This window comes from Adiantum capillus-veneris, chromosome 15, assembly GCF_014529385.1.
Source record: "Adiantum capillus-veneris isolate H3 chromosome 15, ASM1452938v2, whole genome shotgun sequence".
Classification (NCBI taxonomy): domain Eukaryota; kingdom Viridiplantae; phylum Streptophyta; class Polypodiopsida; order Polypodiales; family Pteridaceae; genus Adiantum; species Adiantum capillus-veneris.
This window is the reverse complement of record NC_140945.1, coordinates 134296965-134319505: the sequence shown is the minus strand read 5'-3', so window position 1 is coordinate 134319505 and position 22541 is coordinate 134296965.

The window sequence follows — 22541 nt, the reverse complement described above, 5'->3', positions numbered from 1 at the left end:
TGAAGATGCCACACTCATACTATCATCGATCGCATTCTCTCTCTCTCTCTCTCTCTCTCTCTGTCTCTCTCTCTCTCTCTCTCTCTCTCTCATGCAAGCGGTGAGAGGCGTTATGGTCATGGTGAAGCAATGAAATTGTTCCAATGCAAGCCCACTAGCATCTATCTATCTACTCTATTAAGGAGATCGACATTCAAGCACGCTATGTGGCTTAACAAGATGGGGGTTGGTGGATGTCAAAGGTCGGCCTGTGAGAGATGAGCTGTTGAAAGGGGGGGCTACAGGGAGATGAAGAGGAACCTATAATGCCCCTGGTGGGATTGTTTGGAATGAACCTCCCAACCTCCCATTAAATAGCCCCCTTGGGCCTCATTCCCTATCCACACTTGCAGCAGGCCCCATGGGCTTGGTCCTTGACCATCGTGCATCGCCCTTGGCATGACATTACTCCCCCCTTGGAGAAACATTTTTGTCCTAAAAAACAAGAGTGTATGATACACTAATGTTTTCCACAGTGTCATCCTCCAGGGATCCAAGTATTTGCTTGACCGCAACACGATTCAGTAGGAGGTTCAATGAAACCAAGAGTAACATCTTGATTTTCCATATTGTTGTCCTGTTGCAACCGTCTTGGTGTAACGGTCGATATATAATATAGCGTAAAACTCCATTTAGAACTCACTTGAGTATGCGAAATGAGTTATCACAACTAAGATGTACCCGAAAGAGTACCTCTTTTCACTTTCCTTGAAAGTAACTTGTTGACGAAACTCATCAACCAAGTTTATGTCCGTGACTTGTTATCTTCTCGTATCAGTAAACAACCCCACCGTAGCTAGTGTTCAAGGTTGAGAACCTGAATTATACATGAAGGGACTAAACTTAGTCGCAAACTCCAAGTAGAGCAATAAATGCTTATTAATTGGATTGCTTGGTGCTAATGTACACACTTTGCATATCCCTTAGCACAATATTGCACTATGTAATCTGCCTATCCCCTTGGATAACTGACAATACTGAGGTGTGTTTCCCCCACGGTTTACAGACAGTCTTCCCAGATGACTGGTAAACAAGGATTACAATATTGTACAACATTGCTAAGGAATCAACAATGTCGTGAATAACCATCGCGGTTAACTTGAAAGATCCACAAGCACCCAAACCGAGCCATGACCTCTATTGGTGATTGGTAGACCCAAAAGTAATCTCATAGAGATACTGCACATAAGAGTCAAGAATGCTTCATAGGCAACAACTTGATGAATACGCATGCCGTTCCAAATTAGCTTTTACTAAACACTAGGGCCCATAACACCTAGTGTGCATGCATTTAGCAAAAAACAGATCCGAAGTTGTATATCCATAACCGTCCATGCCAATACTTATGGGGAATATGATGCTCCTAGCACACCTTGAAGAGGAGTGTAAATAGTTGCAAGAAGAAACTAAATACTTTCTATTGCAATCATTTGCAAGCCGTGCTAAAACGTTTGAACCATAATAGAAGGTGAAACAGAAGTGACTTCTAGGTATTATCGATTGACTTTAGAACAATGCTAATGTCACATATCTTTCACCCTACATGGATATAAGCTCACAGTTTTTGCAACGGTGCACTGTGATGTATCCATGCCAATGTAATCGTGCAAGGTACGTATCCCAAGGGCTCCCATGGTTGAGACGGTCATTGAAGCCAGGGGCTTATTATTCTAGTTTCTACTTTGTATGCATGACATACTAGTACGATGGATGTACAACACCCATCATTGCATATGCTTTCGATATAACACTACATACTATGTCCAAGACAAGGATAGTAACCTCTCTCTTAAATTATTTTTTAAGGCAAAGTTCCATATTTAACGTTATCTTGCTACAGTCATGATCACATACAAGGTCAATGGGTCAAGATGTGACTCATGGTACCTCTCTCTACAAGGGTGTGGTCCAAGTACATAGTTGTACGCTTATAAGATAAGCTAAGTCTCTCTACGAGGGAGTGTAGTTGTACGCTTATAGGCTAAGCTATGACACAGACATGGTCTACTACACGGGATCATATGCACGGGGCATACACCACATTAAAATAAGGGGTTTTCCTCAACCCAAAATTCTCTCTCTGTCTCTCTCTTTCCCACTTCTTTGCGGTAAAGGTGACATGCAACTAGGCGTACCTTCATTGACATCTTTCTATGTCAATACGGTAACAGGAAGGGCCCCGAGCCAACAGGAAAGGCTAAGAGCCACCTATTTTGGAATGGCTAAGAGCCATTGACGGGAGCAAAGCGAACCCCGAACCCCGACGGCCTCTAAAACATCGGGGACCGAATGGCGCGCCTCGAGCCTGTCATGGTAAAGCAAACATGGGGCACCACCTAGCTTCAGCAGCTAGGACGCAAACAACACACCACCATAACAAAGTTTTCATCCAAGAGAGATGGATGCTTGGGAGTAATGATGAAGAGGAAAGGGAATGAGATCAAGTGAGTGAGAGAGAGAGAGAGAGAGAGAGAGAGAGAGAGAGAGAGAGTGAGGGAGGGGGTATAGCGGCTTAGTACTTAGGCACCACAAAAGGATGGCGAATCCGCACACCCTTCACACATACATAAGCTCACTCCAAACACAAGATTAGGTGGTGATTCCGCACACCTCACATGGGCAAAACATTGCAAGAAAACATACTCACAAAACCTCAAGCTTTATTTAGAGAATAAGGCGATGAAATGGGGAGCATAGGGTAGGGGAATGAGAAGGGAGAGAGTGGTAGAGCACATGGCGGATAGGTGGGAGTTGATGGCGAAGACTCGCATGAGGGTTATGGCCATCATCCTTCATTTAGTTGCCCTTCATCTTCCATAGCCAAGGGTGTAGAGGTCATTCTCAAGACAAGCATGGTGATTGCGGTGATGGTGATGGTGTGTGTGTGTGTGTGTGCACTAGGCACACACAATGCATGGTGTGTTCTTTGGTGATGTTGTGTGTGTGTTTAGTGTGATGGTGACCCCTCTTTATATAGGGGAGGAGGGGGGAGAAATTCTAGAATTTAGAAATGAAGAAATCATTATCTACATAGGCCATGTGACTGTGGGCCCCACTTGTCTGGCTGTGTGTATATGTGCCAGAACAGCAGTCTCATGAGAGAGAGACTAAGAGAGAGATGGGTTGATGAAAAAAAGTGAGAGGTGATATGGAGAATAAAGTAATTACAAGAGGGGAGAGAGAGGAGTGTATTCAGAGGTGAATCTGTGTGCAGATGTGTGTGAACACAAGAAAAATCAGGTAAGGGATGGGTCTGTGGGCACCTTTTTCAGTGAAACTAAGTGTGTGTGAGTGTGGGGGAGGCCATTTGGCTACAAGACAAGAGAGATTTCGAATTTTAGAGAGAGAGGGGGATATTTGGGTCATGGGATATGATAGAAGAGAGAAAAGGGGGGTGGGGTATACTGTTTTGGAAGACAGGATAAGTGGCATGTGAGTTAGGGTGCATTATTGGTGAGTTAGAATGTATTATTGGTGAGGGGTGGGGTAGCTTGAGGGGAGAGAGAAAGGAGAAAGGACAAGGGAAAGAGAGAGGGGGTTGACCTTTTGAGTGGAGGAGAGGAAAAGGGACACACGGCGGGGCAACAGTGAAGAAAAAGGAGGCAAGGTGGGGATAGGCTGCCCCGCAGGCATGAGGTGGCCTATTTTACCTTTCTCATATATTTACATAATCATACTTTATTTTTTTCTTACTTTTTCCAATGCCTTTTATCACTCCCTCCCTAAGAGGGGGTTTTCATGGGGTGGGGACGAGAGAAGGGGGGTATGGGAGCTTGGCTTGTGAAAAGCCCCCATCATTAGCCCTCCCCTTTTGGCTAGAGGCATTCATGTCTTTAGCTCTGTTTCTTCTTCCGCTTAGCTGTAGGATCCGATATCGAGTTGCCTTCTGAACTAGCCATTCCATTTGGCCATTGGTGAGATTTCTGGGATATTCATGAATCTGTAACAGGTCGGAGTGATAACTTGTTCCTTGGAATAGTGTCGGTTGATTAAAGGGGAAGCCCATGGCTTCCAGAACTTTGTGCCAATGTCCTCCTGGATCCCAAGTGAAAAATAGGATCATTGTTTGCAATGTCCGAACAATAAAATTTGCATGCCAAATTGGATCAAATTTGTAACCACCAGTAGCGAGAGGGGAAATGAGCATCTTGGCTCCTGCAAAGACAGAATTGAAAATTATGATTCCCAAGAGTGTACCAAGAATCCACCATATATGGCCGCCTTGTTGGTGTGGTGAGCTCAAGTTGTCTTCAGAGTCTTGCTTACTGCCATTAGAAAAAACTGCAAGCATATCATGCTTCTTTTGGGTGTGCTGAAACATGTCAACTTCCTTTACTGATGCTAATAGCAAGCCACCTACCTTGCGGCTTAAATACAAGCGTAATCCACTTACCTTTCTCCAAAGAGAGGATGCACTATTTGTAAAAAATTGTACCAAATTGCGAAGGAGGTCTTCATTCTTGCATTCTATCAGGTTTTTGTCTATCCATGGCTCCTTTGCTCTTATCTCCATGCTGATCTTCTCTCTATATGTTATAGCGGCTAGCCATAGCCATAGGTCTGATGCATCCCATGCAAACACAATGCTGTGTTGTGGAGGAGTTTGGAACATCCTTAAAAGGTTGGCAGCATATTGATCATCAAACTTACTATGAACATCCTCACATAAACTGGAGGCATTACCCATCTCCAAGTTTATAACACCCTTCAGTAGACTAGAGGCATTACCCATCTCTAAGTCTATAACACTACACAATAAAGTCTTGCTCGACTGCCAAGCCTCTGGAGCAATATCCAACTCCAAACCTTAAGTCATACTTACCTCTTCGTTATGGTCCTCTAGTGAAACTGCCTTGATGCAAGATTCCTTTAGCTTGCTACACTGTCCTGGGTCCATGTTGGTGCACAGGCTTCCGTTTTCAAAGCCCTCCCCTTTGCTTGATATGTTGTCCATCTTCTGCAAAGCCTTGCTAACAGGCTGGTTTTCCTCTTCTCTTGTATCTTTCATGAACTTTGCATTCCTCTTACTCTGACGAGGCCTAATCAACACTTTACACCTTCTTACCCTTACTGCCCAAAGCTGTCGATTGATCGCTTTGGTGCCTATTTCATCCAAGGTTAAAGATGTACTCACATTTGTAACACAATTCTCTTGACTTACCTCCCCCACCTGGGTATCATCTTTTGATTCTTTAACCTCTTGTTCCACTGCTTCAGTTCTTTGAATAGTCTTCTTACTTAATCCTTCTTCTGTTTCACTCATCTTGACCTCTTCTGCAAGACCAATGATACTTGGTGTGCGGGTACCAATTGGTGGTGGGCGTAGGATGATTGTAAGTGGTGATTGTGGTGGTGGTTGCATTGGTGACTGGCGTTGAATTGGTGTGGCCAGCTGTGGTTGCAATGCTGGTGGTGTGATTTGAACAGGTGGGATTGGTTGCCTGAGTGGCGGTGGTCTTGCTCTTGGTGGAGAGATCTGATTCTGTCTCCCCCCTCTATTGAAATTCTGCCTCCTCGGGTGTGGGCAGTAAAACATTTCATGGCCATCTTCCCCGTAGTTGTAATAGTGGTACTCTGGGTTCTGACTTCGTTGTCCTCTTCCTTGTTCTGGGTTCCTGCCAGGTGCATGCCCTTGCTGCACCAGATGCACAGATAAACTCTCTATGTGGGTGGTGATACGACTCAGCAGGTCTTGCTCTTCTGATGCCTCCTGCGGTTGGACTCTATGATTGGCTGTTGCAGTCACTGGGGTTGGTTGTATCGAGCTTGTTTCCTCTGACTCGTTTACTCTTGGTTGCATGCGTAGCTTCTTGTCTTTAAGGCGGGCTACTTTGACTGCCAACTCATATGTTGCAGGAAACCTTCCCTTCACCTTCTCTCTAAGAGGCGACCATAGAGAAGCAATGAAACGGTCCTTCTTTAGGAAACTAGGCGCTCCTTCACCTTCCTCCAACGAGGCAACCCATCTCTCCCATAAGTCCACAAATTTAGACTCGTAGGTGGCATACTCCAGCAGGCCTCCCTGCTTTAATTCTGTCAGTAACTGCCATAGCCTCTCCGAGGTTGTGCCTCCACCAAACCTCTTTACAAAAGCAGCCATTAACACATCCCATGCATTCTTGGTGGCCTGGGGCAATGCATTATACCAGGACTTGGCCTCTACTTTCATCAGTAGAGGAAAAATTCTAAGTCGTGAAGCGTCGTCATCTTTGTTGGAGACGATACAAGCAATGTCGAAATCATCCAAAAAGTCGGTGGTGAGATCCTCTCCCTTCTTTCCACTGAACGTGGGGAAAGAAACACTTGCAATGGTAGTGACTCAGGAAATTACAAACCTCTTTTTTTATATTAAAAAAAACATTACATTAACAGTGCGGCTCATAGCAGCTTTTTTACAAGGGTGGGTGGATAGGTTAAAACAAGATAAAGATAGAAACATTAAAGGAATGATGGTAATCTAATATGGGGAGAATGATAGGGTTCGGGGAATTGAGGATTTCTCCTAGTACCGCCGCACCGAATAGGTGTACGATCTTCTGTTGGTAGAAGACTTTCCTATCTACATAGATATTCACATGCATATGCTGCAAGAATCTGAACGGGAATGCCGTTGGCCCGTTTTCCATCATGCACAGAGGATGAAATACTTACTACTATACTCTTATCGTGCCAGTGTTGATGAGTCGGCACATCCACAAGAGGTCGTCGCCTTTCATGGGCTCTACCTTTCCTTCGTTGCTCAGCACGTACGGGGTGATGGCGACGCGTCTGACCACTCCCAGCCTCTTGGCTAACAACAATTGCAGGTAATTTTCGTAGTCGGCGTGTTGCATGAATTCTACTCCATTCAGTTGCAACTCGTCCCCAGCCCACTGGGTTTCTCCTGTGGTAGAGAGCTTCTTCAGGATAAGTTGTATAGGGAGAGGAGGAAGATCCTCCACTCTCTTTCCAAAACAGCGAGAGCAGTAGCCGAACCACTCTTCTCTAGGACATGGGAATCTTCTTACCACTTCTTCTTCCGGATTGTCAAAGTGGATTGGTAGCACTCGCATGCGTTGTGCAAATCGGTAGGCGATCTTTCGCCGCTTAGCTTCGGATGACTTCCTCTTTGGCAAACTGGGTACAACCCGGCTTTCTGAGCTTGAAGCACTTGCTTGGCCAGATGCTTCTCCCTTCAGGGTCATGTGTTTCCAGACTGGCTTATCTTCTCCTTGCCTTTGGCTCGAGCAGCCCCTTTAGGCCACTTTGGAGTTATAACTTTGACTGTATTTTCTTTAGGGAAAAGAGGCCTCACCGTTTGCTTCCCTTCCTTGATGTGAATGACTTCTTTGTGATGAATGTCGATGTAGATGACTTCAGCCCTTTCGCTGCCTTCGTTGCTGGCACTCATTGACAGTGTACCTCTTGAATGCTGACGACACTGCAGCCTGGCAGTAGCACCTCAATGAAGGCGGCTAGTGCCTCCTTCGTCTCTTCTTCTTCCGTCCTCCAGTTAAAAAATTCCTTCAGCCATTCGTCCATGATTGATAGTGGGCGTCACTTTCAGTATTGTAAACTGAAAGGTCTTAGAAATCCCTCCTCCGTGGGGGCACCAAATGACGGGAGCAAAGCGAACCCCGAACCCCGACGGCCTCTAAAACACCGGGGACCGAATGGCGGGCCTCGAGCCTGTCATGGTAAAGCAAACAGGGGGCACCACCTAGCTTCAGCGGCTAAGACACAAACAACACACCACCATAACAAAGTTTTCATCCAAGAGAGATGGATGCTTGGGAGTAATGATGAAGAGGAAAGGGAATGAGATCAAGTGAGAGAGAGAGAGAGAGAGAGAGAGAGAGAGAGAGAGAGAGAGAGAGAGAGAGAGAGTGAGGGAGGGGGTATAGCGGCTTAGTACTTAGGCACCACAAAAGGATGGCGAATCCGCACACCCTTCACACATACATAAGCTCACTCCAAACACAAGATTAGGTGGCGATTCCGCACACCTCACATGGGCAAAACATTGCAAGAAAACATACTCACAAAACCTCAAGCTTTATTTAGAGAATAAGGCGATGAAATGGGGAGCATAGGGTAGGGGAATGAGAAGGGAGAGAGTGGTAGAGCACATGGCGGATAGGTGGGAGTTGATGGCGAAGACTCGCATGAGGGTTATGGCCATCATCCTTCATTTAGTTGCCCTTCATCTTCCATAGCCAAGGGTGTAGAGGTCATGCTCAAGACAAGCATGGTGATTGCGGTGATGGTGATGGTGTGGGTGTGTGTGTGTGCACTAGGCACACACAGTGCATGGTGTGTTCTGTAGTGATGTTGTGTGTGTGTTTAGTGTGATGGTGACCCCTCTTTATATAGGGGAGGAGGGGGGAGAAATTCTAGAATTTAGAAATGAAGAAATCATTATCTACATAGGCCATGTGACTGTGGGCCCCACTTGTCTGGCTGTGTGTATATGTGCCAGAATAGCAGTCTCATGAGAGAGACTAAGAGAGAGATGGGTTGATGAAAAAAAGTGAGAGGTGATATAGAGAATAAAGTAATTACAAGAGGGGAGAGAGAGGAGTGTGTTCAGAGGTGAATCTGTGTGCAGATGTGTGTGAACACAAGTAAAATCAGGTAAGGGATGGGTCTGTGGGCACCTTTTTCAGTGAAACTAAGTGTGTGTGAGTGTGGGGGAGGCCATTTGGCTACAAGACAAGAGAGATTGCGAATTTTAGAGAGAGAGGGGGATATTTGGGTCATGGGATATGATAGGAGAGAGAAAAGGGGGGTGGGGTATACTGTTTTGGAAGACTTGATAAGTGGCATGTGAGTTAGGGTGCATTATTGGTGAGCTAGAATGTATTATTGGTGAGAGGTGGGGTAGCTTGAGGGGAGAGAGAAAGGAGAAAGGACAAGGGAAAGAGAGAGGGGGTTGACCTTTTGAGTGGAGGAGAGGAAAAGGGACACACGGCGGGGCAACAGTGAAGAAAAAGGAGGCAAGGTGGGGATAGGCTGCCCCGCAGGCATGAGGTGGCCTATTTTACCTTTCTCATATATTTACATAATCATACTTTATTTTTTTCTTACTTTTTCCAATGCCTTTTATCACTCCCTCCCTAAGAGGGGGTTTTCATGGGGTGGGGACGAGAGAAGGGGGGTATGGGAGCTTGGCTTGTGAAAAGCCCCCATCACCATCTGTTTGTAATCCTTTAGTGATGGAACAATTCTATTTTGTTGAGTACCCATCGATTCTAATGGACAAGCAAGAGTCTTGCCATTAACAAATTGTGGGGCTTTCTTTTCGTGCTACACACTTTACGTGTGAAAGTCAACTTAAGTTGTGAAACTCGTAAGGGCTTATCTCTACCAAGGTGTATAGATGAAGCCAGCATTTTCGGCAGCACGACTGCTCACAAAAAACCAAGATCATGGATTTTTGGGTGTGAACAAGATTTAGTTATGATTACAACTCCAACTTCAGTGGAGTTCCTATTAGCACTAAGAGTGTCTATATGAGTACAATTTGGGGTAAGACCCAGTGCGTGATTACTAAATCACTTAGTAAGGGTTGATGGTCAATTCTTTGAACCTTAACAGTTGTATTTTCACGGAAAGAAGTCCACAAACTGCCAAGGGGTGGTGGAAATATTTCAACTTCAAAAGTAATGAAATGCCACTGGCAAACCCAAGGGGGTCACGAACATAGGCCAAGGGTGGGCTGCTAGTTGAGCAATTTTTTTGCACAGTTTAACCAAGGGGTTTGACAATGTTGATTTTAACCATGGGGTCTAGATTGCAAAGGCAACACCCAAGGTTATAAGTGCATACTTATTGCATTTCACTAATTTTCAATTAGTGTTCCTAGGCTTTCGCAGGCGGGAAATTTGGACAAGTGCCTTTCACTCTGGATAAATGAACACTATGTTTAATCTACAGAGAAATGACCAGGTCATGTAGGAGCCAAGCAATTTGGGTTGTGGTGTCCAAAATAAGTTTCTGCATTATGCAGTTATAGACCCACTTGTAGGGTTTATTTGGCATATGTTGTCACATGGGATACAACATGGTCTTGGAACTCAAGGAGTTCGGTTTCGCCAGTGTGGAGCAAGGCTAATGAGGGTCTCTCTCACTCATGTCATAGAGTGTTTGTTGTTACCTCCATGCACAAGTACATCTCATACTTGAAGGATGTTCTTTTTCCAGCCACCCTTACATGCGACATATTCCACACGTGGAGAATATGAGTCTCTGGAACTGACACTGGCGCCCACTATTTCAATTTTGTGTCACGACAAAGTCCCTAGGTGCTGGTCAAATTTGTTTTCTAGACCATTTTTAGCACGACATATCAGGAGCAATTTCGGTGGCCAGCAATTGTTGGATACTTAGAATGACTTGTTAAGGTACACGTGCAGCTAAACACTGTTATAAATGGTTTTTTATGCATATAGCAAGGCTATGAGTTGTTGATGAAAAGGTTTCATTGTTTGTACCTAGAAGTGATTACTGTTTCACCTTCTATTATGGTTCAAACGTTTCAGCAAGGCTTGCAAATGATTGCAGCTGAAAGTATTTAGTTTCTTTTCAGAACTATTTACATTCCTCTTTAATGTGTGCATGGATATCTAGGTTCGGATCAAAATGCATGCACACTAGGTGTTATGGGCCCTAGTGTTTAGCAAACACTGATTTGGAGCGGCATGCATATTCATCACATTAGTTGCTTATGAAGCATTTTTGCACTCTAAGTGCAGTTTCTCTATGAGATTCCTTTTGGGGTCTACCAATCACCAATAGAGGTCATGGCTCGGTTTGGGTGCTTGTGGATTTTTCAGGATAACCAAGATGGTTATTCAAGACATTGTTGTTTGCTCAGCAATATTGTATGATATGGTGATCCCCGTTTACCAGTCATTTGGGAAGACTGTTTGTAAACCGTGGGGAAAAACACCTTAGTACTGTCCGTTATCCAAGGAGGATAGGCAGATTACAAAGTGTAATCTTGTGCTAAAGGATACGCACTCTGCGTACGTTAGCACCAAGCAATCCAATTAGTAAGCATTTATTGCTCTACTTGGAGTTTTCTTACCATAAGTTAAAGCATGTTTGCGACTAGGTATAGTCTCTTCATGTATAAGTCAGGTTCTCAACCTTAAACACTAGTTATGGTGGGGTTGTTTACTGATGAAATTTGAGAACAAGCCAAGGACTTAAACTTGGTTGATAAATTATTTCAGCAAGTTACTTTCATGGAAAGTGAAAAGAGGTACTCTTTTGGGTACATCTTTGTTGTGATAACTCGTTTAGCATGCTCATGTGCGTTCTAAATGGAGTGTACACACTATGATTAGATAAGAACCGATAACACAAGATAGTTGCAAATGGACAACAATGTGGAAAATCAAGATGTTGCTCTTGGTTTCATTGAACCTCCTACTGAACCGTGTTCCGGTCAAGCAAACAACTGGATCCATGAAGGATGCCACTGTGGAAAACATTAGTGTATCATCACTCTTGTTTTCGAGGACAAAAACGCTTCTCCAAGGGGGGAGTAATGTCAGGCCAAGGGTAGGAATGGGCAGCAGGCCAAGGGCCAAGGACTAAGTGGCTCAGTGAAGCTAGGAGCCGAGGGCCAGCCATAAGTTAAGGGTCCCACTTGCAAGGGCCAAGGGCTATAAGTAGGGAAGTTGTGAGGAGAACGTTATGCCAGTCCATCCTTTGGCCTTTCACCCGTATCAGAGCTCAGGGATGGAGGAGGAGGCTTGCATGGTTTTGCATGGCAAGTGCATGATCTTGCTCTCTCTCTCTCTCTCTCTCTCTCTCTCTCTCTCTCTCTCTCTCTCTCTCTCTCTCTCTCTCTCTCTCTCTCTCTCTCGGGTCGTGGACAAGTCGACAGGGCATGGCTGTGGGAAGGACCACTTGACAGGTGGGGAAGTTCTCTACACAGCGGGAAGAAAAGACCCAGTGTGGGCAAGGCCGCTAAGCAAGGGAAGGGGGAGCGCCGTCGACTAGAACAAAATCTTGCAGCTTCAGCCTTGTTGAGTTCGCAAGGTTGTGGGGAGCCTTTGACGTCACGTGATTGGCACCTGGTTCGGCCTAGATGACCACTTCTTGGCGAATTTTCCCCTGCGCAGAGCATGCAGTCCGCCATGCGAGCTTCTCAGTGTTTTTTTTATTTGATGTTCACATATAGTCACGCAAGGCTAGGCCTTTTGGCTTGAAACCAAGGGAGGATGCCCACGAGGGCATACCCCCCCTCCCCCCCGACATGCAACCCATTCTCCTACAGGGTGCAACGGTTTGTGTGGGGATGCATGGTGTGCTCCACATTGAAGTTTTTCCTGCAACATATCTATAATTTTCAAAATTAGAGAACTCTGACAGGGTTAGAAACAAAAACATGCGGCCGAACTCATAGGTGAGAATCATGCAAAGCCCTTGTGATTTCATCGCCTCGGCCGATTGAATTTTCTATTTCTGAGTCGTAGAACCTAGAAAATCTCATGCTCAGTGCATTTCGTCAAGAATTCAGGTATGGCATGCAAGGCCTGCAACAAGTTGTTATAAGTTTACAACTACACAAGAAGACCATTCCCATCGAGCCAACGATCGATAGAGGGAGGAAAGTCCTTAGCACCATCAGCAAGGGCTGAGTCATGCAGGGCATGGAAGGTGCAAGAATGACATTGGAAAGCATTTGGTTTACAACATGTGAAGAACTACGGATAGTACCTTCAACAATATCTGAATGCCATAGTGAACTACAAATCAAGGTGTGTTTGGGCGGTTTCTGAAAGCTGTAACTAGCCTAGAAATGCATGTACTCAGAAACACAAAGTGTGAGCCCAATTTTTAGGACTAAATCGACAAATAGCATGTTCTCAAGATGCTCCAAGGGAGCTTTAATCCAAGAGATGTGCTCGTGGTTTGACTTGACCAAGGTTTAGATGGAGCACAAGGATCGAGATTGATCAACAGGCAACGAATGTCGATGCACTACAAGTTGATTCTTTGTTGATTATTGGCACTTTTTTTGACATGTAGGGCATGAGTATTATCCTATGAAGCAAACACTTTAGTTTTCTAGGACATGGCTCCTAGGCGGGTTGTCTATCATTCATGAAATCAGACAACGACGAGACCCACCCATTGTCGGCAAGCGTGCTTCAACAAGTTTTCTATGCTATGAGAAAATCATTTGGTAAAGTTAGATATTATATTTTATGACAATCTCTAAATGTTTTTAATGAGAAAGTCCATTTTCTCATCATTTCTATACTACTTTATTATGCAACTTAAAATTTTCTCGAGCGCTCAATGCTACCATGCGTCACCTTTTTGCTTGCTTCTCAAACGTGCAACACATAGCCTCTTTTTCCGCCAACTTTGTCGCCTCACGCGCATTCAAGATCGGTGCAACCACTCAACATGCAGACCACTTTTTTACCTCATGTGCATACATGTCTCACGTGCGTACATGTAAGCAAATAAATTATGCACCCAAGGCTGTGATCAAAATGCGATGATTGCACGTGCAAAAAAGGGGATAACATAACTTTTTTGAAATCTTTTTGTATCATGTTTTCATTTCATGCACGAAAGTTTGTTGGCACAAAGTACACCCCAAGGAGCACAAAATTCACTAGCATGCATGCCCACTAATATTTAGTGTTTGGCTTCATGCGGTACTTATGTGCACATACATCATGATCATGATACATTGCGTTACAAAGGACATACCCACAAAGCGCACATAAGAAAAACAATGAGACCTTGAGAGAGATAAAACGCTAATTTTTAGTGTTTTTCTTTATGCAGTACTTATGTGCACATACAGCGTGATCATGACACACAGCATTACAAAGGACATACCCACACATAAGAAAAACAATGAGATTTTGAGAGAGATACCACAAAATGCACATAAGAAAAACATTGAGACCTTGAGAGAGTGACCACAAAACGCACATAAGAAAAACATTTGGTGTGTGTGTGTGTGTGTGTGTGTGTGAGAGAGAGAGAGAGAGAGAGAGAGAGAGAGAGAGAGAGAGAGAGAGAGGCCTGAAAAAATTTCAATAGAGCATCACCCCAACATGTTTGGGTGAATGCATGATTTGAACGACCCTAAAAGTGTTCTACCTTTTGCATCATTGTCACATTTCATGCACGGAAGTTCACTTGGAACAAAGTACAACCCAAAGAGCACATAATTCGCTAGCATGCATGCCCACCAATTTTCAGTTTTTGGCTTCCTAAGGTACTTACCTGCACATACAGCGTGATCATGACACATTGCATTACAAAGGACGTACCCACAAAATGCACATTCAAAACAAAACATTGTGACCTTTTATGTGTGTGTGTGTGTGTGTGTGAGAGAGAGAGAGAGAGAGAGAGAGAGAGAGAGAGAGAGAGAGAGAGAGAGAGAGAGAGAGAGAGAGAGAGGCCTGACAAAAGTTAATTGGAGCATCACCCCAACATGTCTGGGAAAATGCATGATTTTAATGACCCTAAAAGCATTCTACCTTCCAACAAAAACCCGCATGACAAGCACAAAACATTCGTTGTAAACATCAGTGCACAGGGGCGCACATACACTCCACACAGAGAGACAAGGAGATATAGAGAGGGGATCCAGTCTAATACATAGGGGACGAAACTTTGGTATTCTATATATGACGCTTAGGTTGATAGAAAGGTTGTTCAACAAATACATGCTTTAAAGCAACATTAGGAGGAAACCCTCGAGGTGAAGTTTCAAGAGCCATAAGGAAAATAAGAGACTTTTCAATGAGTCGTTAAATTTGAGCATGCTATTTACGTGTTAAACAACCTTCCATCTCTTGACTGGGAATTGGAAGAATGAGTCGGTTGCGTTGGTGGAGGCATGAGAAACTACCAAAATTGGTCAATGACCCTTGGATGTTACAAAGTTTGTTCATACTCCCTTCCATTCTTCATGCACATACTGCTGTCACACAAGTCGACGAGGCCATTCCCTCATTTAAATTGTTATGGGGAATGTTTGCATGAGAAAGGGGAGGTCTCTTGACATGTCTTAACGTCAATGACCTGGGAATCTCGTTGTCGATTGTGGATGGCATGGCTACCATTACAGAGGGCTCCCCCTCATGTACACATATGCTACTACTCGGGCATTTGAGAAAAAAACCTGGCATGCTTGATGACGGAGAGCCAATCTACCACATTGGGGGAGAAAACTTTCACATGTACTCAACACTTGGGGCGATAGTTTGGTTGTTCAACCTGCCTATCCACATTAAAGCATGTTGTCTTGAAAATCATAATGTCTAGTAGCATAAGAGAACCCCATGAGAGGGGTGGTTAATTTGACCGCCAATAGGATGATGGAAAAAAGACTTTCTTATGAGGTCTCAATAACCCTTGCTGAAGGAAGAAATGGAGAAACACATGAAATGATAGGTTTATTAAACCTAAGAAAGGACGTATCTAACAATCTTGAATTCATGTGCACTGTGTCTTCACTTTTCTTCCTTGTGTGCAATAGTCAAACAATATTGTAATGTGATGAGAATATTTTAAGGTTACTTTTGGAGGTTTAAAAAGAACTAATATACTTATGATGTAATTGGTGTTTTTCCTCAGCATAAGCATCAATGAGGATAAGGGATACATGCCTTTGTCTTCCTAACTCTCCAAGTAAGCACTCACATACTCGTGCACGTTGATAGGTTGCACAACATTATCGTTGGCAAGTTGTTGTACAACGCATTGCATACATGCCATTCACCACAAATGGCCATGGTCATGGTAAGGGGGCCTCTCCAAGTGTGGAGGGTTGTTTTCATGGTGATGTTACCATTCCACAAGACTTGCCAGCTGTCTTCCACGGTCATCGATGGAGACAACACAATCATGTTTGGATGCGACGAGAAGATATCATCGACAACGGACAAGGCAACGTGCCTCAAGTATACAAGAGCAACACCATCGGCAGTATGACCACTTTTGTCCTTTCATAGATGTTCAAAGTGAGGAGCACGCCCCATATGTTCATGACATCTCACTCGGAGGCATCGCTTGCATTCTACATGCCTACCCGTGCATAGTAGGACTTCATTCTTCCATGCTGCTATTGACACATGTATCTTTACATACATAACATATGGGAACCATGTCCTCCTCTTGTGAGTTTTGTGGTGCACATCTTTGGCGGTGCAAGTTGAAGGAAGTTGTGACACCATCCATTGGAAAATATTGCTGCAGGGGGGGAAAATTATCTCTCTTTCCTCTTGCAAGATCGCCAGACATATTGGAGAGACTACTCAATAATAATGATTCTTCAAGCATATCTTTCAAAAGGAACATTAGGAGTTACAATAGTGTAGATATCCACGACCATTTTGTGAGCAAAAAATTGTGGATAACAATGGTTACCCCATTTATGTGGGATGTAACAATGGCTCCACCTCCAAGCTTAGGGTTTCTACTATTGATAATAAATGGGTGGTGCCATATAATCTGAGATATGATTCACAAATTCAGCCGCAAGTATGTCCTACAAGTACATCTACAAGGGGCATGATAGGGAAACTATAAGATTTCATATGTCGGTACAAGCCGTTAAAAGGGAGAATGTTGACGAGATAGATATGTATGTAAGCTTTGGTCTTTGCAAGACATCATGTGCTCAAATACGCCATTTGGTGGCGAGGTGATACTGCTTCTTGAGGGGGTCATTACAACAAGAAAATGCATATCACGTGGGCTTAGCAATGTAATTATCTTATTCTATATTTTCTCACATTGAGAGCGGATTTTTTGAGATGGGGCTCAACTCAAGGCTCCCACCAGACAACCACTCCGTGAGACCCTACACACGCATATTTCTTAGGGGCACCACCCTCTTTTATGGAGAAAGAAGGAAACCAAAACAAACCATATAAAACACACACACACACACACACACACACACACACACCTTCCTTATATGCTTCAACACAAAATGCCCTTCAACCATTCAACACACTCCTTAAACAATCCCTTTGAACACTGCACAAACTCACATGCAAAGATGGACCTTCACCATATTAGTGCTCATATACTTCTAAGAAAAAAACAAGCACAAAACCTCAAAACTCAAAACACCATAATGCACAAATACTTGACAACTCCTTTCCTTTCCCAAAAGAAGAGACTACTTACACACATAAGGCGGCCTGCATAGAGAGCTCTTCTCCATCTATGCAGCCCCAAGACTTACTTACACACAACATAAGGAGAGAAGCCAAGCAAATAGACACCATGGTGCACAAAAAACTTTCTCAACAAACAAGCAACCCAATGAGAACAAAATATGAGAAGCTGCCAAGATATGCTTACCAATTTTGCATGCGTTTAGAGCAAAAATGTGACGACGACACCCCAATTGCAACAATTTGTTGATCAAACCATGAGATAGATCATTGAACTTGATATCCTTGCTCTCATATAGAATCTACAATCCTTATTTAGGGATGAGTATGGTAAGAGAAATGTTTGCAAGAGAATGGTAGCAATAGCATATTGATGCTCTCTCTATGGTGCTGCTTATGATAGCGAGCTTAGGAAATGGATAGGGAGAAAAGAGGGGAGAGAGATTAGGGCTTACCTAACCTTAGAGGAGCTTATTTGCAGCAATGGAGTAGGTGTGTGTGTTTTTGTGCTTGCCAAAGGGCCTTTTTATAGCTGTACAAGACCTTGGGTTAGGTTAAACTTGACTAGGGTAGGTAATTAACCATAGTTAGGTTCCCTTTTGACCATTCCTTCAATTATGCAAATAAGGGACTTATTTTTCCATTAAAAATAGCCTTTTAGGTCGTGGAGGCTCCATAAGGGTTGATAATGTATGTGGGCCCCACCATGATGTCCCTCCAGTGGCTCCTGCAGAGTGTCCCCATCCTGTTTGTTGTGTCTCTGGAAGCATCTTGAGCCGACCCCTTCACATTCAAGTGGTTTTTAACTCCCCATTGGTATTTTAGAATGTTGGAGAAGTCAAGAAAACTTTTCACCTTTGTGGTTTACCTGATTGTAACTTTGACCTGCAGTAACAGTGTCCGCAGCACCTTGTTTTCACCATAACTTTCAGCATGTAACTCAGAATTGGGTGCTGTAAAAGGCAAAGTTGACCTTCTCAAAGTGTTTAAGCTGATTTTGGAGTGTTCCTCAAGTATACCCATGAGCTAAGGCGTTCAAGATGCATCCAAAACACCTTTTGAACCAAGTCTCCTTGTAGGGGGTCCTTTAGCATGCATCCAAGGTGTAGCATGCTTTTTCAAAAGAGAATCCACCTTAAACAAATGAGGTAGGCTCCAATAAAGTTTGATTTATTGGGGATATACATTATATTTAAGATTTGTTGACCAACACAAGTAAATGATCCAAGACTTGGGTCACATAGTGGTGGGGAAGGGAAGGCCTACAAGGTTAACCCTACCCTTGAGAGAAGATGGGTAAGATAAGTGTCCATAAATTATTTATTTACAAATTATGGGATGTAGATAGCTATTTAAATTAGTAAAGGTAATTAGTTAAAAGAATATACAGTAAAAAAACTAGAAGAGTAGAATTAAGTTTACTATTTACATTTAGCATGAAGAGAGAAATATGATGTAAATGCATAAAGATCTACGAAGGGTAAGGTGTTTGTATGAAAAAAGGCTATTACGGAAAGAGAGAATGAACATTAGGTTAAAACTTTGATAAAAAATATATACATTTGAGTAGAAATGTAGTGCAAATGCAAGGTTACCATTTAACGCTACTCATATTAGCCCTCCCCCTTCATCTAGGATCATTCATGCTCCTAGATGAAACAAAAGAGTTTTTTTTTTCTTTTCTTTCTTTTTTTTCTTTTTTCTTATTTTTCTAAAAAAAGGAGGAGTGATATACACTCTTTTACTCCATTAGACCTGCTTTTCATTACCTCAATCCCATAAATCGGAGATGGGAGGGTTGCCTTGGGTATGTTGAGATTCCAAGGCTGGTTCTTCTTTGCACATCAAAGCTTTAAAAATAGGTGGAGCATTTGCCAAGCCGAAGGGAGCCATGCCAATTTGGAGCTTAGACGATGTAGGTAGATGACTTCCTATCAACGGATTGATACGTTGAAAGTAGGGCTTTAATCTCCATCCATTGACTCTGGTCTTGTGGAGTTTTCCTGATAAATCTGCTAATCTGTAACTACCATTCCCAAACTTTGTTTTTATCATGAAAGGTCCCTCCCATCTTTGCAAAAACTTTTTGTCAAGTCGAGTATCAAGTCGGTTATCATAGCGAAGAACCAACATACCTTCCTTCAATCCTTTCCCCTTGAGCTTCTTGTTGATTTTGTCCCTTTGGCTTGTGGCTTGGGCAATGTAATAGTCGATGGACTCTTCTCTATCAAGCTCAAGTTGTTGAAGATCTAAAATTCTTTCCTGCAAAGCTTCTTTTGGCCTCTTTGCTCCCCGCGAGAGAATGCGTAGGCTTGCAATCTCCACCCCAATAGGAAGGAGTGCCTCCTGTCCATATACCAAATGAAAAGGAGTGAATTGAGTGGATACCTTGAAAGATGTTCTGTATGCCCATAGAGCTGCGGTCAAATGACGATCCCAGTCGTTTGGTCGATCTGCAACCTGCTTAGAAATGATCTTACATATCATTCCATTCACCTTTTCAACCAACCCATTGCACTGAGGCTAGTAAGGTGTAGAATGCAAATGTTTGACTTTTAACTTTGCCAAAAGATTATCTAGGAGCTCTGCTCTAAACCCTGGACCACGATTTGACAAAATCTCTAATGATGTGCCGAATCTACTGCATATGTGATCAAAGATAAATTTTGATACCTCCTCGGCTGTAATTCGTGTTGTACTTGCTGCCTCCGCCCATTGTGTCATATAATCTACTCCCACAATGATGAAGACCTTCCCGGTAGATGTGCGAGGTAAGGGGCTTATTGCATCCACACCCCACTTCTCAAAAGGACCATACGAAATTATTCGAACTCGAGGTTCGTAAGTGAGTCGTCGATTTCCAGCAATCTGACAACCTTTGCATGACTTACACCAATGCTGGACATCACGGTGTAGACTTGGCCAAACAAACCCTGCTTGCAAAATCTTCCTGTTTGTAATATCATGAGAAAAATGACCCCCACAGACATCATCATGGCATGAAAAGAGGATTCTCTCTATTTCTTGAACAGAGGGCACCCTTCTTAGCACCAAATCTTTCCCTTTATGATACAGATCATCTCCTATGAGTTGGTAAGGAGTTTCCTTTTTTACCAACCTATGCCTTTGCACTTTATCCAAGTGTTTAGGGCACTCACCAGTTTGGAGGAAAAATATGATGTCCTTCAATTCCTCTTGGCCTTGGTACTTTGGTTCGTAGAGCTTCACACCTCCCACCATGATCTGAAGTTTCTCATTGGCGAGATAATCTGCTTCCTTGTTGAGGGTTCTCACAACATGCTGTACCTGTGTATCTTCAAAGTTCTTTATCAAAGCCTTCACCTGTCTAAGCCACTCCACTAGAGTAGGGTTCTTGCACTTCCATATCCCTTGGATTTGCCTAATAACTAGTAAGGAATCACCTCTTATTATAAGTCTTTCGATGCCAAGTTTTCTGCATTCTTCAAGCCCCAACTTTAAGGTGACATACTCAGCCTCATTATTAGAATGAACATTTTCCAAGGTGATACCTTTCTTAACAAGAACTTCCCTTTGTGGACTTAGAATAAGAACCCCCCCTGCTGCCTGATCGTGTTGTCGTCGGTAAGCTCCATCAAAGCACAAAATGTGTGCATTGTCCATCTCCTCCTCATTATTTTGTGGTGTAGCTTTGTCTCCTGCCTTTGGTGACTCTTTCCTTTCTCTCACTTTGTATGTGAGAATGTCTGCAAGACCTGCCCTTGTGCTATCTTCCACAAGAAAAGTGTATTCGAACTCTTGAAGTTCTAGAACCCATTTGGCTATCCTAGATGAGAGGCTCATGTGTTGCACAACATATGGTAAATTGTTTTCCATGGTGAAAATGACAAATGGTGCAGGTAAGAGATATGATCGAAACTTTCTTACCGCAAACATAATTGTGAATACCACCTTCTCCATATCGGTGTAGCCCTTCTCTGCAGCGGTCATGACTTTGCTTGCAAAGTATACTGGCCTCATGTAGCATGTTTTTGGGTCTTTTTGCATGAGAACTACACCGATGGCCTCCATTCCTACACTTGGTGTGATGTAATATGTATCCTTTGGATTTGGTGGCATTATTGTTGGAAGAGAGTTGAGAATACCCTTTACTTCAGTAAAGCATAATTCGTGTTCCTCTCTCCATTCAAATGTGGGTTTGTTTGCTAGCTTGTGCAAAGGTGCAATAGCTTCCGCTAGAAGGTGAATGAAGCGAGACATGTACCTTACTCTGTGGTTGAAAGTCATGAGCTCCTTGGTTGTCGTTGGTGGTTGTAGTGACAAAAGAGCATTTACTTTTGATGGATCCACTTGAATTCCTTGCAAAGAAACCACATGACCTAGCAATACCACTTGTGACTCTGCAATGTGACACTTCTCAGGATTACACTGTCCCCCAAATTGATGAGGCCTCCTAAGCCCCTCCTCAACTTTTTGGCAATGAAGTCTTTGGCTACTATAGATACAGAAGTCATCCATAAAAACCCTAATTGACTTTCCAAAGAAGGGCTGAAAGACAAGAGTTGTAAACCTTATAAAGGTACTAAGAGCATTTGTGAGCCCAAATGGCATCACTCTATAGGCAAAGCAACCCCAAGGTGTGATGAAAGTGGTTTTTAACTGATCTTCTTCTGCTATTCTGATTTGAAAATACCCTGAATACCCATCACACACTGTGTAACATTCATAGCCGGCTACTTCGTTTAAGATTTCATCTTGGAAAGGAAGAGGAAAATGATCCCTCTTTGTTGCAGCATTGAGCGGTTTGTAGTCAACACAGACCCTCCATTTTCTGTTCTTTTTAGGGGTTACTACAATTGGGGATACCCACTCAGAGTTAGACACAGGGTAAATGAAACCAGCTTTGAGGAGTCGGTTAACCTCTGTCAAAAGTGCCTCTTGTTGTATTTTTCCTAGGCGCCTTAGCTTTTGAGCCACAGGTTTAGTACCTGGTTTTAATTCTATGCCATGCTCTATAACATCCACACCTCTAATTTGTGAGTAATCAGTGATAAACAAATTGGGATACCTCTTGAGCATATCGATGTAGGACCGCTTCTCCTCAGGGGTAAGATCTTTTGCAAGCATCCTCTCAAAGTCTTCAAAGTGCTTGTGGTCACCTTTTTCATCCTTTGTTTGCTCCTTTGTTGGGTCAACCTCTATTGATAGAGTTTTTGATGTGTTGAAGATGATTCCCATTACCTCCAAAGATGATTCTTCTTCGCTATTGAATGTAGTGGTTGAACTTTCCTCGTCGCTTGAGCCAAAACTCTCTTCACTTTCTCCATCAGCCGTGGTCTCATAGTTGATGTCGAGCTGCTTTCCTTC